Below are 11,118 nucleotides of genomic sequence, written 5' to 3'. Positions count from 1 at the left end.
AAAACTCCGGGCTTTTGTTCGTCACTCATTGCAGTCAGTTGTGCCGGAAGTGGCCATTTTTGCGTTTTAAATTAAATTTTTTTTATTATTTTTTTTTCGCGAGTTGATGTTTTTTATTTTAATTTTGTTTAACATTTTTATATATATTTTCTATTCGGTGGCGTTACTAATCAGCGGAAATTTGTGTAATTTTTTTGGTTGCAAGTTTATGGCTGTTTAACAAAAAGGAAGAATAAAAATCCTGTTTTTTATAAAAACATTTTTACATGATTTCGTTAAAAAAAACACTTGTTCTGTTGCTGTTGTAGTTATTTTTAATATTATTAAGGCCACCCTTTTATGAGTTGTACGCTTTTGAGGTTATGTTTTCTCTAGCGTTTGGCTTTTGTTAATGAAAAGAATGCAGTTAAGTGGAAATTAGAAATTTAATTAAAATTATAAAAACCTTTAGAGTGCTTACAGAAAAAAAAACCTCGAGGATGTTAATAAAGGCAAAACAATTATGCATCATATAAAATTATTAGCTTAGTCAGGTTGCACAAACTAGATAAGGGCATTTTTTTTAGTTGAAAAGCTCATCTGCGGCAAACATGTATTTGAACATCAAAAATATTCGTATCCTTGTAGCAATTTTACCTATTATTTTATTACTGATAATATCATTGGAAGTAACTACTTAACATGCATAATAGATGAAATGTTGTCGGGTCATTAAAGTGCGTATAACCGACAGTTATGGGTATAACATTGGTCCTTCAGGGGTCAATTACGCTGCTCAAGTGTAATAACCAGCGTTGAGTGGTACCCAGTTGTCAGTCGAATAAAAATTATTCGAACAATCGAATAACCGAATAAATTAATTTTCAAGTTTAAATTTAAAAAAAAATGTTTTATAATAACAAATTCTTGGATAAAAATATGCCAATGAAACAAGATCAATAGTTAGATTAACACACTCAGTTCAGAACATTATGAAACATAACTTTAAAATGAAAACTTTGTGAACATTAAAAAACTAGGAAAGATTAGAGTAACTGTATCAATAGAGTAAAAATGATTTAATAAATAATATATGCAGATACAATTACACAAGTCTACATTTGACATCCTGACTTAACCTGATTTTTCAATGCCACGTTTAGATTTTAAGAAAGTGCAGAGGTAAAAAAGATAAAGATACATTATTTTACAGGTTAGAAGCTTCTCTTTTAAATTTGATATTATAGAGGTTCTTAAAACACTCCCCTGGGATACTGCAACAGTATATGTTCATTCCAGCGACCTCCATCACTTTCAAATCTTTATGGAAATGTTCTCCTTGATCTTCGTTCGATTTTATTAACTTGTCTAAATGACTATGCAGATAGTATAATAAGAGGGTAGGTCTCAAAGTCCGTGCCTTTTCGAATGCAACACAGGTTTTTGGATACAAAATTATTTTATTTTTCAACATAGTCGCCTTTGAACTCTATGCACTTTATCCAACGTTTCTCCAATTTGTTTATCCCTTCCAAAAAATAATATCAAAATAAGTATTTTTTGTGAGAAAATTTGGAAACAAGTAAAAGTCACTCGGAGTTAAATCCGGAGAATAGTATGGAAGAGGGAGCATTTCGTATCCTAATTCATGGATTTTTGTCGTGGCAACTGTACATTAGACATGCCCTTAAAAAATAGATTTGCTTTGGATGGGTCTTATTTTGTTCGTTATTAGCTAAAACTAACTACTGCAAAATTTAAGTGAAAACGGATAACTAGAACACGTGCCGGAAATCGATTGAAAGTTGTAAAATTGGGTAAATAATGGTACTTTTTCCGATATCTTAAAAAAATTCCATATTTGAATACGCTTTTTAAACATTTGCAATAAACCTAAGCTTCTAGAGAAAATTATCTTTCTAAAATTTGACTAAAATATAGAACCTGAGAAAAAAATGTAAAACACAGCAGGTATAAACGGTACAGTGACACATTATACCAGTTCTTAAAGACTATTATCCTACCAACATAACAAACAAAAATCATCCAATTATCGATAATAGTTTGTGAATAATTTACAAAAATCACTTTTTTTATAAAATAACATAAAATATTTGACTTCAACAGCATTCCACGCCCACAATTGCCCATATTATTATCTAATTTTTTGGCTGCCTTAGTTTAAATTTTTTTACCATTGAAATTGATGGTGCAGAATTTCCAATCTTACCCCCATTTTCTCAATATCTGGTTATCGTTTTCGTAACGATAATCCTCCAATTAACATTTTTTTGTATGAGAACTGTCAGTATATCGTCACGATAAAAAATAAACAGAGATTGAGAAAATGGGGGTTAATCTTTATTTAATTGATGTCTTCTTTCCTCAAAAAAGAATGCTTAATGAGCAGACTAAATTAACTTTTCTCCAATTTCTCCCCAAGTCACTAGGTAGCCTACTATCAATGGCTGTCAAACACAAACTAAATAGCGCAGCTTGCTCAAATTTTGGCAGAAGTCAACTGATTTAAGAGGCGGTAAAATCAAAAAGTCGCGGACTTTTTAACCCACCTTCGTATATTCGGCTGTGTCGAATCTTATATACACTTCACCAAAGTATAATTTTTAATATATTTATTTTTGGTGAAAAAAATTTGTGTGAAAAACGTTCAACATTCAAATGCCGCCAAACTTCTCCTATCGAAATTTCCTTGAAGTATCGGAAATCACTTCATAAAGACAGATAATCTAATGCTAGGTCATTCTCAAAATGCCGACCTCCTCCTCTACCAGGATATGTTAGGGACGAGTAAAAAAACATCTGGGGTTAAATGAGTCGATCCCAAGGAATACGATAACACGAGTGTGCCAACCAAGCTTTGCCAATGATATTCTTCCAAGGCTTCTACCAAGATATTTTGGGGAAGAAGGTGCTTAACAGTATTCAGGGCTAATGTAGGATAGGTATTCATGGTCCCAGTAACATAAACAAAAATTATATACTTTATGAAGCAAAGAAGAATGGAATAGGTAAATTTGGTAAGATTACGGTGGTAAAAGTCAACCTGTACTTTTTCCCAAATTGCAACTATTTGGTATAAATTGAACCAATAGAGTTATTGGCAGCATAGGACATATTATTGTCGAGAAAAACAGTTGACTCGTCGGTACAATAATCATTTTATTATGATTCATTCGTCGTTTCCTCGCTGGATTCGTAGATTAGATCCAAAGCTTGCTGCATTCTTGTGCATATCGTCACAACTTCTTATGCAGTTATATTTGACCAGATCGTGCATGTAACCGTATGAGCGGATGTCTCACTTCCTTTACTGTTGTGTCGTTATGTTAATGTTTTGCATTACAATGGAAGTGCTGGCGTTATTTATATTGCTTCCTCATTAGTTTTTTTGAAGCTGATATGCAGTTTATAAACCCCACTATTTCGCCACTATAAAAGAAAATTTCTCATACGACTATATTCAAGAGAAATGCCCATAGAGTACGAAACATTAATATAGATTGTAACATGTATAGATGACTGAGTATCTGTAAATGTTGCAGAACTGGTTTCAATAGTTCAAATATTACGCTGTAAGTATAACAAAGCTTATTTTATGTCAAAACTCTACAACTCAGGGAACTACTTCAGTTTTGTATATTTTTCAGCTCTGAAAGCCACCACTAGTGACCCACCAACCTACTTACAAGTGTTCTGACAAGTGAACTTGATATGTTCGTTCGATGGTTCAACTGACATCCTCAGCATAACCATTTACAGAGCGGTTGGTGGAGCATAAATATCTGTTTAGAATTAATGTTTCTTAAATGTTTTGTATTAACTTTTTAATTGAATATTCTTTTCCTACTAAGAATTCTAAGAATGAATAAGAAATAACGAATTTTATATAGTTCAACTAATATATTGCTACCTAGAATATTATGTCATTTGGTTCGAACTAACGAATTTATTGGTGAATGGTAATGCAAAGGTAACCAATTGACAATGTTTATAATAATACTGGATAACAGATAAAAGTAATATTAAATAACATAGTAATTTTTATGAAAAAGACTCAAGTCCTGAATAAAAAAACAAGTAATAAAATATGGTTGGTCAAGCCCGACCATATAATACCCTACACTAAGTAAAACAGCAAATACATTTTTCTTTTAAAATTTCAATAATTTATATTTTTAGTGATTTTCAGAAGTGTGTCTTATATGGGGGCTATGACCAATTATGGACCGATCACTATGAAATTAGGTCGTATGAGTTATGTCTATATGAAAGTTTACTATGTTGAATTTTGTGAGTATACCAAAATTTTTAAGAGATTTATGCACGTTAAAGTGATTTTCGGAAGCGGGTCTATATGGGAGCTATGACTAATTATGGACCGATCGTGAAAAAATTTGGTGACACGAATTTTGTATATATAAAACTTATTTGGAGCAGAATTTGTGGACATACATATGTAAATTAAACATTTATGACCGATAAAGTCCAATTTCGGAAGGATATTGGTATGGGGGCTAGGTGAAATAATGAACGGATTTCAGCCAGTTTCAATAGGCTTGGTCCTTGGGCCGAAAAAATAATATGTACCAAATTTTATCGAAATATCTTAAAAATTGTGACCTGTACTCTGCGCACAAGGTTTAAATGGACAGCCAGCCAGACGGACGGACATCGTTTAGTCGACTCAGAAAGTGATTCTAAGTCGATCGGTATACTTTAAGGTGGGACTAGTATTTTTGGGCGTTACAAACATCTGCACAAACGCATTATACCCTCCCCACTATGTTGGTGTAAGGTATAAATAGTGTAAGTGAAAATATCAGTGACAGTGTTTTAAACTGGAGAATGCTAAACAACACATTATTAAAAAGTGAACCTTGAAATATCCAGGAAAACTCCGGCCCCAACAAAGGACTTTGCGACATTTAAATAATAAAGTGAAAATTAATTTGGAAGACAATTTGATTCAATTATTTAATGATGTCCAGTTGTTGTTTAAACGTTTAACCATTATATTGTTACATCTTAACAAAACTGTGGGAATATTATAAAATCTATTGAATGTTCAAAAGTCAGTTTAAAATCATGTGTGAGAAAATAATTCTCAACTTTTGAATGCATATTTAGATAAATAGGAAGATTTCCTAATATTATTATTGTATAAACAAAGTGGGCGTAATATTATACTCCACATTAAACAACCTCTACTTCCGTTTTATTTATTATTCTTTAGCAAAAACTGTATTATTAATTAACAAAACCAATAGAATAGCATTTGTTGGAAACCATCCATCATTAGCCATTTAGCAAATAATATTTAACTAAAAATATTATTAAGAAATCATATACACAAACAATCATTCTAAACTACATACTTGGAAAACAGGTAATGAAAACCACCTCCTTTTTTTGGGAATTAAATCATCAAAAAAATATATTTCTTTAATTTGGTCAATTAGACAATAAAACCAGGGACAACAATCGAGGTTTGTTGGAAAGAAACCAGAAAACAAATGATTTTCTATGACCAATATAAAGGATTTTTCTTTACAAATTTATAAGCCATTGAATGGCCATATTAAGAAATTAAACCAAACAGGGGTTAAGAATCTCAATAGAAATTTCACTTGTTTTAGAGTGAAGTAAAAAAGAATTAAACAAATAAATTTGTTGTATAAATAAAACGAATGGTGCACATAAAATCAATCAATACAAAACAATAAAGGATGATATGGATATGGTTAGTACACTTAAAGAAAAAGTTATAAAGAAACTATAGGAGTCAAAATCAAATGTATAGAATGTTCAGTTATTTCTTAGTCACGACAGTCACTCGAAAATATCCAAAACCAAATCAAATTAGTCACAATTTAAAAAAATTTTGGATTCTGAAAATATTTCTGTTCATTACTGATTTGAAAATAACCACTGAATACTTAATAAAGGGTCGTTCATTAAGCGCTTTCTGTCTTTAAATTTAAATAAAACAAAGAAACCAAAGTAGCTGCGCTGCTCTGTTTTAATGATGTTCCTTCCACAAACCTCAGTGCTATTGTGATGACGTCGAACCGACAGTCTGTCATCTAACAACAAGATGTCTACGGAATTGAAAGACCTTTCGATGCCATTATGTATGGAATACAACAGCCGACGCTGCTTCGCTGAGTTGCGCTTCTCCGAAATGTCCAAATTTTGGATACCCCGATAGACTATCGGATGATAGTGTGGTGCACTATCAATCCAAGGGTTGCGGGTTCAATTCCTGCCAGTATCTAAGATACTGTTTCTCCCAGTGTAAACTACACATCATCTGTTTTGTAATAACAACAAAAAATAATCTCATTTTTTTTAATATTGTTTAATTTCCCTTTTTTTCGATGCTATTTTAGTTTTGAACTCAATGTTTGATTTCATTTCAAAAACAATTACAAAAGATTTGAACAACAACAAAATACTTTGGATTCTTACTTTCAGTTTTCACATGTTTTTTTTTCCAAAACAATTGTTCTTTTTTTTTGTAGTGAGTCTTTGAATGTATGAATTGTTTGCATCCAATAAAGAATGAATAAAGAATATATTGGACTTCTTCATGAGTATGATGAGTACAAACGTTTTCAGTATAATTCCTTTCAGTTGTTCGATGCTGTTTGAAAAGAAATCCTTTCATTAATTTGATGTTTTAGTTTGGTTTGTTTTTCCTTCCATACCAAAAAAAAAAAAAAACTCTTAATTTTGTCTGCTGTTAAGGGGTGTGTAATGAAAAAATATTTGGAATCTTACAAATTCAAACTACTAGAATTACTCGTACGACTGACTGTTTGGCTATGTGACGTTGATAAAGTGTGACATTATTGTCTAAATGTGTGAAATTGTGACCAATTGTTTGATTTTTGTCTATTTAGTTTTTTTATTTGGTCAAATATTTAGTAGAAATTTACAGGTGATTTATCAATTTGCATTGTTAGTTACTTGATTTTTCTGATTCCTCCTCTATAGAGTTTTATTCTTGTGATTTGTTTGTTTGTTTGTTTTAATTTTGTGGAGCTAAAGCCACATGACAGAATTGTTCGAATTTGTTTAAGAGGAAAAGGTCACACTTTTTGGTTTGTATTATACGAATTTATTTGTAATTTGTTACAATTTCTTGGTAATTGTATTAATCAAGTGTGTGAAATTATTTTTTGATATTAAAATAGAACAAACATTAGCTGGCATTTTGTGTTGAATGGTAGAGAATTCTATGAAATGGGAGAATTTTAATAATGGTTTTGTAATGTGGCATAAAGGGCTGTAAATATAAACAAGTTTTGAATATACATTATTCAAAACTAATGTTCTATTTTAACGTAACTTAAATTATTGAAGGGAATATTGGACACAATATCTTATTCAAATATGCACAACTTCCATTATTGGGATCTCGGAGCTACAGTTTGATGAATGCCAATGATCTAAGTAGAATTCTTAAACATTTTTCATAAAAAATAAACGCTAAATGCGAATATTTTTGTTTGTCTGCAGATACAGTGGGGCAGAATCAAAATTTTTTGGAAATAAATCTGGCATTTCTAAACGGCCACTTTAAAACTCCGTCCTTCAAAAATATTGCATTTTTCATATTTTAGTATAAAATATCATATTTTAGTATAAAAATATTAAGAAAATTTATAAAATTTTTTAATTTAGTATGAAAAAGTGCAATATTTTTGAAGGACGGAGTTTGAAAGTGACATATTTTTGAACCTAATTGAGATATTGACTCGAAATTTTTTTCTAAGACCAAAAATTAACTTATCTAAACAAAAAAAAAAACATGTAAGAGAGCTATATTCGGCTGTGCCGAATCTTATATACCCTTCACCAAATTATACTTAAAAATATTTTTATTTAAACAAAATCAAAATTTTTTTTTAATGTTTTAAAATTTTTTTTTTCAAAATGTTTAATTTTTTTAAAAAAAATTTTTTAAAAATTTTTTTTTTAAATTTCTTTAATTATTTTTTTTGGAAAAAGAATTTATGACAAAAAAAAATTTTTTTGATGAAAAAAAAATTCGGGTTAAAAAATATTTTTTTTCCAATTTTGACTCATTGTATGTCCAACTTACTATGGTCTTATATACGTCGTTGCAAAGGTCTTTGAAATATCTATCATTAGATATCCATATTGTCTATATTAATGACTTAGTAATCCAGATATAGGTCAAAAATCGAGGTTGTCCTAGTTTTTTCCTTATATCTCAGCCATTTGTGGACCGATTTTAAATAGCGACCGAGCCGGAAGAATTTCGGAGATATTGATGTATGAATCGTGTATGTAAGTTATTTGGGGGCTTCGGAAAGTTGATTTCAACACATAGACGGAAATCCTGAATATATATATATATTCTGTTTATATACTTTATGGGGTCGCAAATGAAAAATGTGGAATTACAAACGGATATACCATATACCCATGGTGAATGGTATAATAAAATTAGTTCGGAATAAATGTGGATCAAATTGTTTCTAATATTTGCAATCCTATTAAAATTTTGATACAAATTTTATTTTTAGAAACTCAATAAATATGTAATAAAATCTTTATTTATTAAAAAAACTCAATGCAAACATTTGTCAAAATATCAAAGGTAATCCCGCAGTTCCCAAAAATTGGAGCGAAAATCCCAAAAATTTAATTTTTTACAATTTTGCCCATACGGTCCACATTTTTTTTTTGTTCTGGGAAAATACTTTGAGTATAAATAGGAAACACATCAGGTTACCAAATCTACTTTCCGTTTTTTCATCCCAGCTTTGGGATTTTAGAACATGTGGCCCAAAATTGATATTTCTATAAAAAATTGGACAAATTCCAAAGGGCGTAGGGGCAACACATTCGAAAAATAGGACATGTTTTTCAAACCAAAATGTTCTTCGTAAAGATACCTTACAGAAAATATAAAAAATAAGAGTTAAGTCACCTTTTCGCCCCAACAGCAAAAATCTACTATTTTTATACCCTACACCACCATAGTGGGGAGAGTATTATGCGTTTGTGCAGATGTTTGTAATGCCCAAAAAAATTAGTCTAACACCCACCTTAAAGTATACCGATCGACTTAGAATCACTTTCTGAGTCGATTAAACGTCTGGTTGGCTGGCTTGTGCGCAGAGCACAGGTCGCAATTTTGAAGATATTTCGATCAAATTTGGTACATATTATTTTTTCGGCCCAAGGACCTAGCCTATCTATCCATAATTTCACCTAGCCCCCATACAAACGTCCTTCCGAAATTGGACTTTATCAGTCATAAATGTTTAATTTATATATGTATCTCCACAAATTGCGCTCCAAATAAGTTATATATATACAGAATACATGTCACCAAATTTTATTACTATCGGTCCATAATTAGTCATAGCTCCCATATAGACCAGCTTCCGAAAATCACTTTAACGTGCATAAATCGCTTAAAAATTTTGGTATACTCACAAAATTCTACATAGTTAACTTTAATATAGACATAAATCACACGACCTAATTTCATGGTGATCGGTCCATAATTGGTCATAGACCCCATATAAGGCCCACTTCCGAAAATCACTCAAAAATTTAAATTATTGAAATTTTAAAAGAAAAATGTTTTTGCTCTTTTACTTAGAAGTATGGTCGGGCTTGACCGACCATACTTCCTTACTTGTTTTTTTATGAATCCAGGAAGCAATGTTAAAAAAATTATCAAAATCGGCTTAATAATTTGCAATAAAATGTATTTTCCCGATTTTATCCCCTTTTTGGTACCTTTTTTATCCCCAATGCGGTGGTAAAATATTATTAAAATAATTGTCTGTATCGTGGTGGGAGCTCATAGTAAAATATTCAAATGTCTATGTCAAATTATAGAAAAACATATTTTATGAAAAAGTACCAAAAATAAACACAATTTTTATCCCTTAAGGGTTCGAATTTCCAAAAAGTACCAAACTTGTATATTTTATTTTTTGATAAGTAAAGAATACGATTTAAATTTTGTTTCTATGTTTATTGGTTTAAAAGGTACATAGGTTGCCAAAAAAGTACCAAAATACAGTTTTTACCCGTTTTCTCCCCTAAAAGCTTCGAATTTCGAAAAAGTACGAAACACCTGTCAGCTTATTTTTTAAATAGAGTAAAATGCAATTTCAAGTTTTTTTGTATCTTTATTAGTTTTGAAGATATAAGATTACCGGATTTACCCGTTTTTACCCTTTTTTACCCCCTAAACGTTCGAATTTCCAAAAATCCCTTCTTAGTGGATCGTTTTGGGGAGGGAGTAACCCACAGTTAAAATTTCATGATTCTAGCTTCAGTCGTTTGGGCTGTGGGATGATGAATCAGTCAGTCTGTCAGTCATTCAGTCAGTCAGTCAGTCAGTCAGTCAGTCAGTCAGTAACGTTACTCTTTTATATATATAGATTGAAATTTTAAAACAAAAATGTTTTTGCTCTTTTACTTAGTGTAGGGATTTCAATAGTAAGCTGTACTGTTCCTATAGAAACCTGATAAATCCAGGCAGATTATTCAAAAGTTGATTATTGTGTTATTCCGCATCCTCAAAGAAACAACTACCATTACTAGTAGGACCGCCTTTCCATAGAGCTATAAATTTACACTCAAAATGTTCAATGTCCTTTGTCATATTGTGAATTGGCTGCTTGGATCCATTTTTGACCTTATTATAAAACTAAGGACCTTCAAAATATCTTCCTTACAAAGCTGCTTCCGTGTAAGCAGTATTATTATCTTAGTAGTAATAGTAACTTAAATATAACAATTTGATCTTGTTGATGAGATTATGCAAAAATCTTGTAATCTGACAGTTATGGAAATTTATACAAGATTTTCTTAATATTAACCGAAAATAAAGAGATCATATTGCAATGATTCAATTCACATATCCTTGTAACAAAATACTCATATATAAATGTACTCATGCATGCAAAAGATCACAATTATGTGAGTGAAATGTCCGAATTGTCTTGTATTCGACAACATTGTTTTATGTCATTTTGGGGGTAACCTAATCCCTTGTGATCCTATTAGCAAAAAATTTAATGCAATTTTCTCACATATGAAGAATAAATTTTACAGTAGCTG

This window comes from Calliphora vicina, chromosome 4 (genome assembly GCF_958450345.1).
Source record: "Calliphora vicina chromosome 4, idCalVici1.1, whole genome shotgun sequence".
NCBI lineage: Eukaryota > Metazoa > Arthropoda > Insecta > Diptera > Calliphoridae > Calliphora > Calliphora vicina.
This window is presented reverse-complemented; position numbering follows the sequence as displayed.